The sequence below is a fragment of the Corapipo altera genome, unplaced genomic scaffold (assembly GCF_003945725.1).
Source record: "Corapipo altera isolate COAL_440 unplaced genomic scaffold, ASM394572v1 2b, whole genome shotgun sequence".
NCBI lineage: Eukaryota > Metazoa > Chordata > Aves > Passeriformes > Pipridae > Corapipo > Corapipo altera.
In genome coordinates, this window is record NW_020884874.1 from 32,563,514 (window position 1) to 32,578,465 (window position 14,952).

The 14,952-nt window shown below is 36.0% G+C and overlaps 1 long non-coding RNA gene across 1 annotated transcript; it reads left to right on the forward strand.

Moving 5' to 3' along the window:
- The first annotated feature begins 4,324 nt into the window (after nt 1–4,324).
- LOC113941789 lies at nt 4,325–14,238 on the forward strand. The gene is made up of 3 exons (XR_003525758.1): nt 4,325–4,492; nt 5,639–5,764; nt 14,044–14,238. It is a non-coding gene; the product is annotated as an uncharacterized LOC113941789 (long non-coding RNA).
- The last annotated feature ends 714 nt before the right edge of the window (nt 14,239–14,952 follow it).

Genomic DNA, 14,952 nt, shown 5'->3' on the forward strand with positions numbered 1-14,952 from the left:
CATGCAAATTATTTAAAAGAGACTCCCTAAGAAGACATCATGCAGTATCCACCTCCTTTCACTGAGTATACTGTGACAGCCTGTGTGGGCAGTTCCACTGATTTTAATGCAGCAAAACCATTGCTGAAATGCACGTTTTTCTTTGATGTGGTATAATCAGTAATATAGGGATATAAAAAAATTTCAGTTACCTTCTTTGGTAATACATTTGCATGTCACAGTTAATATCTGCATGGTTTTTAACTTTTTAAAAAGTGTCTTATGCTTTTGATGTCTCTTAAGGTAGTCATGTCATGAAGAAATACAAAATGCTGAGTTTAAGACTCAGTTTATTTGTAGTTAATGATGTTGTGAAGTTTTCTGGTGTTCTATGATTTCTACTGCTGCTTATTCTGTGGTCTTTTAAATATCTGTTTAAATATCTCATATTAAAAACAATAATTCAGAAGAAATATTTGCCATTTTTATTGTACATATCAGACACAATTTTAAAACCTTCCATATACAGTCTTTGAAATTAAAAATACTGTTTTATTTATTTATTTATTTTTAAGAAAAGCCTCTTTCAAACGTATGTTGTTATTTTAATAATTTTAATGGAAAATTAGGGATGAAGTGCTGGCATCACTGAATTAAGTTATCCATCAATGTCAGGTGGGCTTGAATGTTCTCTCTAGTTTAAGAAGCAGTGTTACCTGGTTTCATGAACTGACTGCAGTATAAATCCACTGCTGAATTTATGCTCACATGTTCTTACTCTGAATTACAAAAACCTGAACAAAAGTAATTGTTTGCTTCACATCTCATGACAGCAGAATAACTGAGGCCATTCACTTTCACACAGGAAAAACTGTGCCCACCAATACTCAGGTAACCATTGTGACAAAATCAAGTCATATCAGTACAGATGCAAGTTGCACTCATGTAGGAATGCTCATTCTCCTCTTCCTTGCTGGCAAGAAAATAGTTCTAGAGTAAAGAGATCTCCTTGTTCTGCAGCCCTGGGCTTCTTCACAGAACAGTCATGCCATGATGTGAGATTTAAGAATCCTGTCACTACTTTATTTCACACCTTTATTTCACTGGCTCCAGACACAAACCCTCTCCTCAGCCCTCTCCTGTCCCTGGAGACACATCGGGTCCTCCTTTCTTCCTGCAGGTCTTTCTTTGTGACAGTTTTTTCTTCTGTTGTCACCTCTGAAATACAACCAGTAAGCTACCATTCAACACAAATCAAACACTCCATGTCTGAATTGGAGCAGAAACCTTTACAAGAAGAGATATTGGAGCTTTGTTCTTGGCAGTTTTAAGCAAATTGCAAAAACTTTTCTGTGGTGTAAATGGCCAAAAGGGAGTGAAAGTGCTTCTGTGAATGGACACAGAAGACTTTGCTTGAAATTGCTAAGAACATGCATGGTTAAGCTGAAGTCGGTGCTGTTGCCAGATAGCTGCACAAGATAGAGATCCCATTTCTGACCTCGCAGTTTCTGTTTCATGCAAAGGTAAGAACAAACAGACAATAAACCAATTCAGATGGGGAGGTCTGTCCTTAAATTTATTTTCTGATTCACTGCTAAAACCTAAAGCATCCAACACATTTTGTTGTTTATGTAGCCTTCTGTGAATGAAGATACCAACTCATAAACTGTTTCTCAAGTCTCAAACCCAATTCTTCTCAAAACAAAGTCTTTATTGCGTTCGACTGAAGCGAAATAAAATTGAATTTCAGATTTTTTAAAAAAAGAATGGTCTGCTAATTGGTGTTTAAAATGTTTAAGCTTGTTTATTTCTCATGCTTCCTTGAATGATGTTTCAGAAACATTCCTGTACTTCAGTACATTAAATCTCAATCAAATATCAAAAACGAAACATTTATTGCTATCTTCAGAGATGTGTGTGTCTAACTAAGGTTGTGTTGCCATGCATATTTTATATTATATGTTTCCTGTAATCTGACTTTAATCACATCTGAAGGGCCTTAATAAGTGTTTGGCTCAATCACCTTTTTTTTCCTCCTTTCCCTGGACCAAGGGAGGAGGAGGTACTGTATCAGTTTGCAAAGTCACATCATTTGCCATCACTTGAGGAAATTTTGCCACACACTGTAGTATTTATTTAATACATTTGTCCCTAGAAATGTTGGCAGCTAGTACTAAATGCACATTTTTGACAGAGCTAGTAAATCCAGAAGTCTGGAGTATTTGTAGATTGCCATTTCAAAGTATGATTAGACAGCTACTTTGCTTATTTCATGGCTATTTCACCCATTTTTACTTGGAACTATGATTACTAGAGGAACAGAAGAAATATTTAGAGGTTTCTGAATTCCTGGTTTAAAGTTTCCAATTTACTAATTTGGTTTTCTTTGTTTTGTATGGTGCAAGGTCCCTCTTTGTGTAGTTACTGTTATCCTTTGCTGTTTTCTTTACTACATTTGTTTCATGCACAGCTACCAGTGTTAGAAGGAAATTCACTCTCAAGTATGGAGGTATTAAAACACCTGTCCCCATGCTTGGGTTCTATTTTACTTGTGCTGTCCCTCATTTCTGCAGCAACTTCATCTTTCTTAAGTAGTTTTTTCTTTTTGTGCTATAATTGAAATTATATGGTATGTAACCTGATCTTAAAAGATAATATAAAAGATTATCAAGAAAAGACTAATTACCTTTGTTTTCTTTGTTAAACACTGTCAGTTTTGAGTGAAATGTCATATATGCCTCTATGGAAACATATCCAGGTATTTGGAGGAGTCATTCATAATGCAAGAATAAGCTTATTTAATTAGCTAGAACATTTCTTTCAAATAGTTGTGTATTAGATTGTTATCTTAATTCTGCTGGCAGAGGAATGCAGTAATGAAGAACTCTTCCATAGTGTATTTAAAAAATATATACACACATCTACTGTATATTAGTATATTTACAGATTCACTTGTGAGGGGAGCTAAGATTTCATTTCATCAGACTTTTCTAAATTTTGGAAATCTTTTTGTTGCTACTGTAATTAATGTAGTATGTAATAACTTCAAATTAATGCTATGATCTCACTGTAATAGATAAGTGATATCATAATCCCAACAGATGTAGCAGATAAGAAGAGGAAGAAAGGAAAAATAGTTATTCCTCATTAATGGGGCACTTAATGATAGAAGAGTCCCATGCTCTGATCAAACTCATGGGTATGACATGTGCACTGAGAAATTCAGCAGTGCAAGGAAACGCACCCCACTGTCAGTGCTGCTCAGGTGTCAGAAGAGCCCCAGGACAGTTTTCCCTCAAGGTCAACTAGCACTTTCCCAAAGACTTGTGGGCACTGTTTGACAGGTTACCGTGCTGTAACCTCATAAAACCTTAACAGTATGAACATGGCCAGCCCACGGTGATCAGCGTTAGGGTTGCAGCTCAGTCCTAGTTCTGTTAGATTAACTTTTTAGCGAAGATGCAGACAAAAACCCATATCAGAAGCTGACATTAAATTCAGATTTCTTTCGTCTCATTTCAGTGTCTTTCTAGATTATTACTCTTATCTAGATGACATTATTCTTAAAAATCACTCTAGTAAACTGTTTAAAGAATAAAACAAACCCTTTTACCTTCTTCAGACAAATATCACAAAATGTTAATTGATCAGTTTCCAGCTTTGATGATTTCTTTCTTTTGACAAATGAAAAAATCAAAAGATATTTGATTCAGTAATAGACTTTTAGAATGCTCCCAAATTCTACATAATTAATACTCGACTTATGTGCATTGATATTTGGTGGCATTATGCATTACACTTATTACAGGAACAAATTCCATCCACACAGTTTAGGAACACTAGGTGATCTTTAGGAGGAAATGATTCTTGAGGATTCTGTAAGCTTCCTCCATTGATTTAATTCCTGATATCCAACAGTTCTTAAAACCAAAATTCTCACGCCTCTATAAAGAAAATCCTTGAAAATCAAATTAGCAACATTATTGCTTAAAAAAATGTCAAGAAATGGAGTGGAGGCAAATTATGATGTTCGGAAACAGGGAATATTTATTCTTGGAATAACTGTACAGACTCCATATTAGTTTATTCTGTGTTCTCCTTCAAATAGGTGTGCAAGTTTTACCTGTATCTTCTTTTGCCTTTCAAATAATCACTCTGTATCTATAAAGTGTGCAGATTCTGCTGGCAAAAGCAACAGGTAAGAAAACAGCTATCAAAGAGAACCTATTCTTCTGCCCTTCCCCCTTTACATGGAGAAAATCAAATAGGAGAAAGCAGGGTAAGAAAAATACTGTTCTTGGAGAGTAAAACTCTCCCAAATCCACCTTCGTCCTTCCTAGGTCAGCACTTGCTATTGGAAGCTGTTTGCCTGAAGAACAACAGCTGACCTCTTGATGATTTGTGAAGAAATCTGAAGCTGATTTGTGTCAGAGGGAGGAATGGTGTTCTGTTTTACTCTACCAGCATCTTACAGCCTTTCTGTTATGACACTCGAAGAAGTTCTGTACCCAAGGTAATAAATCTTTGTGTCTAGAGGTAGGTTCAGGTTCCTTCATCAATTAATTAATGATGGTTAGGCACCTGAAGGATATTCCTGGACACTAAACTGGCAGAGGAGTCTTAATAGAACTGTGCTTATGAATCTGAACTAGGAGTTTGAACATTGCTTCTGTATAAGAAGAAAAAAGCCAGCATCACCCATAACAACTTAAAAAAATTTGTAGGCCTGCTCTATCAATATTTTCAGAGATGATGAACAAAACTGCTTCCCCTCCCCCAATGTTAGAGTGGAATGTCTTTTGAGAAATTTGTCTTAGGACATCTCATTTTGGTAATTGTGGCTTCAGCCCCTTGTACCTTTCTGTCTGCTAAGAGCTCTAGTTCTGCCTAACAGCAGAAATTGAGACATCTCTGAGTGCAGGAGACAGAGAATTTTCAAGTGTTACACCTAAATCAGTTGTTCAGGCACCAAAAGACAAATACTGTAAGCACATACATCAAAGTCCCCCCAAAAAACCAAGCCCTTCAGATTCCCTTTCAGTTCAGTGCCATCCGTGGAGATACACCTCCCATCTGTGAAATGACTCTGTTAAATGGAAACAGCTAGACTTCTCATAGCTTAGGCAGGTGGCAGATTCCATTTAGAATGCTGTGATTCATCTGTAGGAAATTTCTTTTTGGGAAGGAAAAAAAAGGCAAATTTATGCAGGATGCCACTTGGAAAGATACAAGCCTCAAGATGAAGTGGACTCATGAAAGTACTTTCTTGAAAACACATGGTTGCACCCCACTGCCTTCAGATATAATGTGATAACACTTCAGAATCAGCCTCAGGAAAAAGGAAGATTGCTCATTTTTAGTGTTCACCACAAAGGTTGAGTGCTGAGAGAACTTACCTGCAATTTCTAGTGGTGTGTGGGTTTTGTGTTTGGTGGTTTCCGGTTATTTTTTTTTTTTTTTAAATTCTTCCATATCTTGTTATTTCTGTATTTGAGCAAATTGAATGGAAAAATAGTAGAAATGTAAAGTGAGTACAACCAACCAAAGGGGAATTTCTATTGCTGAAAATTTCAACCTGTTTGGTAATCCTGACAGCATTGTGATTTGATCCTTACAATCAGTTCCATGACCTTTTCTTCTTTTTGTTGTTTTCCCACAGAAATTAGGATTTTGCCCAGGGACCTAAAGTCTAAATCCATTGTGGGATTCTCTGATCAGGAGAGTGAGGAATATGCTTGTACCCTTAGCTGTTTTTGAAACAAAACTTCATAAGGCAGATCACTAGGTAGGCTCACGGTCTTGCGTTTAAGAATCCACTGAAAGCATTTGTGCGTTTTCATCGTCTGGAAGCAGGACTTTCTGGCTCCTCCCTTTCCACATGAACCTCTGAGCCTGGAGAAGCAGGCTTGTCCTTAACACCAGCATGCTGGACTTAGATGCAGACGACAGGGACACGCCTGCCTTTGGTTCATCTTTGTACATTCTTGTATTTTCCTGTGCCATTTCCTTTTGGGAAAAGTACAGATAATTGCTTTCCTTATCATTAATATGGTACTCCTGGGGGCTATAAGCTCTTTGGCTTTGGGAATTGTGAATTTATTTATTTATTCATTATTATCAGCATCACAATAATTTTGGGGGGCTGTACTTATTTGGTATTATAAAGCCTTCTACAGGACTCTTGTCCTGTAGAACATGCCTGTTCCCTGATTTAGGCCTATAGTTCATCCACCTTTCTTATCCCCCACAAAAACTACTTTCAAGGACCTTGGCTGGTGCGCTATTTTTTTCCTCCATTTGGGAGTGGTAATAGCTTAAAGGGAGCCCCAAAGCCTCCTGCTCAAGCCAAGGAGTCTCTCAACTTTGTTTTTCCCTTACTGTCCTCCATATAAAAGCTGTCCTATGCCTGCCTCTACTCCTGCATCTTCCTTCTTCAAAGCGTATTCAAGTATCTCATCTCTCTGATGCTTTCTCTTCCGACATTTATTAGCCTGATGCATTTTCTTCATTTTCCTGTTAATGCACTGTGTGCTATACATATATATATAAGGAAGTCGTGCATCCCCTACCTGCAAATCCACCCACAGAAAGGAGGCATTTCACTGTACAGACGTGCAAATCTGTTTTGCTAAGATACTACATAAGTGCTTCAATTTGCCCAGGATGGACAAATCCAAGTAAGTTTGAAATCTCCCCAGTTAAGAGACAGAACTGAGATTTTTTTTGTTCATATTAAGGAGCTTAAGTACTTAAGTAATATCTAGAACTGTGTCTGTGGTCATAACTGGCTATGTAGGGGGAAAAAAAAAGGCAAGAGGGAGAAGATTTAGGCTAAAGGATGAAAGATTAAACAAAAGTGATGCGATTTCAGTTGTTAAATACTAATTTGCTATTAGGTTGTATACCTCTTTACTGTTTTGGGATCTGCTAAACCAAATTTTTTCACTTAACCCTTGAATATCACAGGCGAAGTCATTGAAAATAGCAAAATTTGCATTTTAAGATCGTAAACAATAACTTTAGAATAAATGAAATATACATGGCTTTATTGGATTTAATTACACATGAACCCAAATATCTTGAAAACAAAGTACAATAAAAGATGAAAATATTAGGACAATGTTTTATTAACTTCAGATAGGCATATTATAAACATGAAAAACTGAGCCTAGACAGTTAAATACTATTGCACTTGAAGAGCTAGTATTTTGCAATTGCTTCAGTAGGTTTTAAATTATAGCACAAAAGCACATTTTAAAATCTCATGTTCTGGTTCCTGAATGTGAAAGAATTTACTGTCCCACTTGTGTGACCTGTGGCCCTGTTTGGAATTGCTATGTGTGTTTTGGAGAATAAAAAGGGGTAGAAGGAAGGCAGAGATGGTTAGAAGTCGAACAGTTGACTCTTCTTGACAATGTAGTATTAAAAGAATTAAAATACCCGTATTTCAGTACTAGTATTTTAATGCCATATATTCTTCCATCTAAAAAAGGCATATTCCTTAAGTTAGTTTTGAACTAACAATTTTGAAAATAAATATTCTAGTATATCCAGCTATAATCTCAGTATATTCCATTTAGCTTTGAAAAAAAGACAGTTTAGTTTTCAGAAAAAACTTTAGTCTCACAAAAACTAACTCTCCTGGATAAATGTACTGAAGTTGGCAAAATCAGCGTCACTGAGTTATCTGACTTGTCTCATTAAAGCATACTTAACTGCACCTTTTATCATATCAGAAAATACTACCATGTTTATTACTACCGATGTTAAACTGTACACGACCAAAGCTTTGCCTTTTCTTCATTACTGAAAACACAAATCCAGTTAAGACTTTTTAGACAAGCTTTCATTTTTCAATTAACACATTCTATTTCAAATTTATTCAGAGCTGAAACAAGAGTTTCATTTACAACTGAGGAAAGCAAAGATGAAACTTTGTTCTTTCTTTTGTGCTCAGTCATACAATTTATTTTTCTCCTGGCAATGGATTTTAAATCTCTTTGCCTTTTTTTTTTTATGGGAACTGTTTTAGTAAGCGCCGACATTAGAGCTGACAACGCTTTGTGTGGTTTTTTTTCCTTTTGCCTGGTTTCTGTGTCTGTGTGTGCAGGCATGCATTCATTAACGTAATTCCTCAACATTCAACAAGAGTGCATCATAAACCAGAGGAAAAAAGCCTCATAAATATTTAGATCCTCCACCTACCTTCCAAAACTAAAGTGAAAAAGAGTATTTAGTGTGGACTTGGTTTGAGTTAATCTGCATATGAACTGAAAGGGGGTACAAAAGGATGAAAAGGTGGTGGAAACGAGCATACAAACCCCATAGTCTCCAGGGGGCCATTCATCTTGTTCTTGTCAATACAATCTCAGTCTCAGTGCTTGGCTGTGCTCTGCGCATGACCCAACAGACTGGCTTTGCAAAGGATGTGCGTGCTTTCTTCCTAGTTTTGTTCTGTGGTGTAATTTTTTGAGAGGAGAAGAAAAATACTTTATGTTTGGGAAGCTGGAGAAATTTTTCTACCTGTTTGTCACCCACACACTGACATACAGACTTAAAACAATAACATAAAAGGACAACTAGGTTATATGGAAAGCAATTTTAGGTAATTTGACAATTAATGAGTGATAATGAGATCACAATGTACAGATACAAACCCGTACAATTTGGACCAAGTGTCGTATACACTTACATATAAAACTCCATTTCTAACAAACAACACTGTCAAAAATTACAGATAAATCCCCAGAACACCAGTAAAATTTAGGATTTAATGGATTTGCACAATTGAACGGCATCACGGAATTGTTCAGGATTCTGCAAATTTTTTTATTTTAATTTTTAAAAAATGAGGGAATGTGTAATACACTCAACAAATATTTTATGATCTGAGATTAAATTAATTTTGAAGGATTACATCACACTACCTACATACAATGACTCCTGATCTACAACTACTATGTTTAAGTGTTCTTTTTATGCCAAAAGGGTATAAAGGCCACTAAAGTCTGTAATAAGACACCAGTAATGATTTCACACATAACAAAACTCTTGATCATAAGCAGACAAAAGAGCAACTTTTTGGTTTTTGTAAAAACAAAGTTAGAATGAAATACATGTAACTCACTGAATTCATTGAACTCCAATCAATCAGATTAACTACGGCAAAATTATATAAATAGTACATGCAAAATGGTCATTTTAGTCACATAATATTTGCTTATCTTACTACCTTGTTAACCTTCTATTATGTACTCATGACAACAGAAAAGTCCAAGTATATTATTTTCAAATTAATCTCTATTTCAATCTCTTCCTTAAACGAACTCAGCTGAAGTGGGTTTTTGGTTTTTGTTACCAGACCTCCTCAAAACCCTGATAGTGACCACATCAATGTAACAACAGGTACAAGCATGAGCATGCAAGCTGCTCTGACTCCCCCACTAATCACCAAGTGTCACTCTAACACAAAGGATTCCACCTACACTGACAAACTTCTCATGAAGTACCAAGATATATCTGTAGCCAGAGGGATAATTAATTTTTCTCCTAACCTGTAAGATAGGTGAATACAAACTTCAGAACGGGACAAAAGATCAATTACGCCCCTAGTAACGAAAATCAGATGGACAGCTATAAATAGACTATCTCGAAGGAAAACCAAGGAAGGAGTGTATATTTTAATTGACTTGCTAAGGGGAAGACCACCCTCTGGCATGGAAATTGGCCATCTAATTGGCTATGTCATGACTCCTCAAAAGCAAGTAGAAACATTCTAGAGACGGGGAAATGCTTTAAGTCAAGCAGTGCCTCTCCTCCACCTTTAACAAAGAAATGTTTTGCCAGCTTCCTAAATAGCAGGGACTTTACAGACCTTTCTAGGGTAGATGGAAGGAAGGCTGTGTAATTACTTAACAACTGTTTTCATGCTTTTTTTTATTAAAACATGACAACAAAAATTCACAGTACCTTTTTTACTGCCTTGCCTCAAATACTGTTTTCTGTATAGTTCCCGCCACAACCTGTTGTTTTTTGAGTATACTGAAAGACCAGACTAAATATTCATTTGTTAATACATATCCAAACAGTACTGTTATGCAAATTGCATAGTGTATTGGATAGTATACCCTCTGGGAAACTGATTTGTACATTTCTCTGCTCTGCTGACAGGGTAACAGTTCTTTAGTTGTATCAGGATTTGGGATGTGTAGAGAGGGTGTGTGCTAAAACCAGAGACAATTTCATACCTGTTTCGTTCAAACAAAAATCTGTAATCAATGTAAGTGTAATAACTTTTCTTTAAACAGTTTGATAAGTTATGTAAATATCTAAAAGGTGAAGAAAACTCTTCATGAAACTTTCATATATATATATATTTAAACAAATACAATACCCTAAGAGATGACACTAACATTTCAGTAATCACTTTTATTTATTAATTATACAATAACTGCCTATTAGAGAAGCATCCTTAAAAACTTCTACAAGTTATGGAGAAAAGCTGTGATATGTACATGGAAACTTCTCATGTTCTAAAAGAACAGGAATATCTGGACTCATGTGAACTGGATCTGCACAGAAGTCATTTGAATCTACAGGAAATGCATTGTTTCCCTTCCCTGTATTTCAGTCACAATCCGCAACCAAACACAAAACATTTCAAACTAAGAATAATAACAAAAATTGGGAGACTTTGAGAGATGGCCAGCTCTGTAAAGCATAATTTCCAGACACTTCAAATCTAGCTGCAGTGATTTTTGCATGTATTTCTCCTCTATACTGTAGTGAACTTTTCAGCTTATTCCCTTGCCTCCCTGCTCTGTGGTCTGGCCAACACAATGACTTGATGAATGTAAAATATTAACACACTGAGTCAAAAGCTTGGGAATGACTGCATTACCTTCAACAAGTAATTTAGTTCTTGTCAAAATCCTGAACTCAAGCTGTTGCTCAGACTATTCCGAGAGCAAAAGTGGTAAACAGAAAACGATTCTGCATGCAGCTGATGGATCAACAGTTTGAGGTGGCCACTCCAGACATCCAAAAAGTGTAAAAAACATCTGCAAACTATGGCATTAAAGTGACTATCTGGACATTAAAGTGGAGTACAAGTGAATCCTATCTTTTATTGTGCTTATAAACTTGTAACAATTACTTACTCTGATCAAGCAATGAACTCATTTTAAACAGTAATCAGATCCAGTATCAGCTATATAAAATTACATGATCTTGTATTAAATGACTGTAACACAAAATGAGTCACATCTCCTAGATAAGCAAACAACCCAGAAACATTAATCTTTTGGCTTTGAGCCCAAGAGTTGTGTTTTACTGATTGTTAAGACTTGTCCTTTGAACTCTGGTGACAAATAGGGACTTAATATGCACCAGCCTACAAATTCTAACAAAGATGGCATGAGATTTGGGATGCTTCCTGTTTCTACAAGGAAATTCTGAATTTATCCAAGTGCTTAAGGAATAAGTCTGTGCGCTCTTGCCCTTCATTCAAGCAACTTGAGGTACAAAGTGTTTCATAGCTTCTGATGAGTAGAAAACTGTGAAGTAGGTTCTGGGGCATATCATAACTCAAATATGTGTGGCTACTATATTCCAGGAAAAGTCTCCCACACTCAACAGAAAGACTGTGGGTAGGAGGAAAAAATGGGAGACACCAAGTAATTCACAATCACAACAAACTTTAGGCTTCCTAAAGTGCAAAAGTATCATAAAAAAAATTAAGAAATTGAACACTGCTGCTTCTTTTTAGAGAGAAGGCACAAACAGCAATGGACAGATAAAGAAGAGAGCAAGCTTCTGAGCATACTACAGCATGGAAACACAGTGGTCTTTGCGCGGGTAAACAACAACCACTATAGCACTGCTCTGTCCTTTGCTTTGGATGAACACTGTTCAGCAACTCTGTCTCAATCTCCAGAAGCTATAAGCATTCAAATTGCTTAGTCCCTTTCTTTTCTCACAGCTTTGTAGGTCCAGATACTTCTCTTTACCATTAAATACATAAAAAAGGGTTTACATTTAATAATGACTTGGAAAATAGAAAGTATTTTGAGCAGGGAAAAAAAAGACTTTTAGTAAAAAGATTCAGAACTTTTCAGACCGATTAATTACACCGTCTTAGAAGGCCCACCAATACAAGTATTTCTTGCTCATTACCGCAAAGTTTAAGAAAATGCTAAAGTTTTCTTATAATTTGCCTAGATGTTTTCTGTCTAGTGGTAATTGAGAATGTTTATTTTAAATCTATTTACAAAGTTAAGACTTAAAATATTTATATTTCACAGTAACCAACATACTGTGGTATTTTAGCAAAAGAGGGTGTACCCAAGAAACAGAACTTAGCTGTTTCTTTACATGTCAGCTCTTTGCCATTGTGGTTGCCAAAATAAATCTGCAAATTTCCCTGATATGAACTTTTTATTATTTTTTTTAATCCTATAGTAAAAGTGAAAACATTTCTCACTATGGTTACAAGTAAAATACTTCTGATTATATATCTTACACAGAAGTATGTCTTTCAACATTATATTTTTAGTTACATATAGCAAATTTTAAAAAGCTGCTGAGGGCACTACTGTAGGTGAGATGACTACATCAATTAAAATACAGAATGTTATCCTGAATAATTTTAAATTTAGGCATCTAGTTCAAAACAGATAGAAGGTAAAAAACCAAGTATGTCTGAAATAATGGCCAAGATCTCTCAATATTCCTTATTTCCAAATAATAATAATATTGCAGTCTTTTAACTTGAATGGATGTTAGGTGGACTCCCAATGACAGATATCCTATTTAGCAGTGGTCAGTTCAGTGTCTCCACAGATTTAGGCAGCACTTACAGTAATACACACTCACCGCTACTCCCACTTTGCAATGTGTGGCACAGATTGGCTTGTATTTTGCTTCCAAAAGTGACAGGCCAGAAGCCATCTGAAATTCCCCATTATGTGAGCACAGCTATACCACTAAGGTAGTAATTTTGTGACTGCTGAGATGGAAAGTCATATCTAGCACACTAACTGAAGCTTTAGGACTGTGCATGGGATTAGAACCATTGGAAATGCGCATGGTGTATTTCAAGAGATTACTTTGCCTCTTTTATTGACCTAGGCAGAGCATTGATTACTCATAATCCAACAGTAAAATGCACTAAAACAATGCAAGAGTTCATAAATTATAAGGTGTAGGAATGTTTATGAGTTTAGAGGTAAAACATACCTTCAAAATACAGGATTCAAATATGTTCTGTAAATAGTTTTTTCCCCCGGCTTTTAAAATTTAAGTGCTGTTATGAAGGAGATGATAAAGTGGGTAAATTTTATGTTTACAATGCACTACCTCAATTTAGTTTTCTCTCTGTAACTGCTGGTATTTTTCTTTTTCTATGCCTTGTCAGATTGCTTTTCTTTCCCTCCTTCTCACTGTTTTCTGCTTTTCTCAGCAACACTGTAATAAAACTGGCATACATGAGACTTCATTTTCATCTCTTACTGAAGAATGTGAAGTGTAGCCAATTTAAACTTTGTTTTCAACGCAGAGATTTCTCAAGAGTACAGTAGAACTACCACCCTCTCTAGACAGACACACCTTTTCTTGTTGCTAGAATGCTATCTTTTCTGGAGAAAACCCTACATAGTACTTAAAGAAACTGCATGTACAGCCATTGCATACCCGTGGAAATAATCTACTTAAAAGTACAATCTACTAGGCAATCATTCTATGGTAATCTGGAAAGTAGATGTAATCTATTATATATTGATTTACATCTTGTCTGTGCATACTGATGACTGTTTGGCAGACAGGTAAAGTGAAGCCCAAAACAGAGATACCCACACCTTCCCTAACTACACAGAGTTACATAAAATGCTTAATATTATAGGAAGCAGAATTTAGGCCTCTCCATTCTGTCTATGTAACAGTATCCTACAACAGTAACATAAGGTATATGAAATAATACCTTACCAAGAAAACTGCCAGGTACAAGATTTAGGTCAAAGGTGGAAAAATACTTCTTTTATTTTACTTAGCATTGTCTTTTCTTCCCAGCTTAATGACCGCATAATTAATACACAACCACAGGAACAGTGAGAATGCAGCAATTCCTACTCTTGTATAAGTGGGTGAATCACAAAGGTATCTCTTTTTCTGCCTTCTTTATTCCAACATGAGGAATAGCCAGTTCTACCAAGAGTGATACTGTGGGTTACTACACCCTTCTTCACAGTTGTTGTACAGCTTGATGTAATTTAAGTATAAAAGATACAAATCTGAATCCTTCCAGACTCAGGTGTGCTCAAAACCTGTATCTTCTACTTCTTCAGCAATCACTTAACATCACTAGTGGACAAATTTAAGCATTATCTCTTTCAGGATTACACGGAACACCTAGAAATGTCCCTTTTTAGACTATGAACACATCATCTGCTTATTACTTTGAATTACATGCTACTGTAGCTTCTGTTTGAAAAGTTACCTGTTGGTTTGGTTTAATGTCAAGAGAAATATGTTTTTCATTGTCAGACACTGCACAGAATTTCAATCGAATTGGTTCTCAAGATTTTTAGTCTGGCTCTAGACCTTATTCTGTTACTGAATTAAGCACCTTGCTTAAAAGATAAACGAATTTCAAATATTCATCTGGTATTGGGCATGTCTGACTACTGCATTAGTTACAGTAGCTACAACCTTGTACACCATGAACGAGTCAATAATGAATCACACGCACAGTGTGAGGTTTTTTTTCAAGTGACTGTAATGGTTAAGTGAAGAACTGTTTCTTTCCCTAAAGAAGGGTAGTATAGCACAGTGGTATCTTCCTGATACAGACAGCATTGCAGAAGGGCGACAACATCCAACAGTATATGCCTATGATTTGGTCAACGGAGATGCTGGAAGTAATAGCCAACACTTTTGAATGAGTATGCTTCCCAGGAGTCATTAGCCTTCAGATCTCCC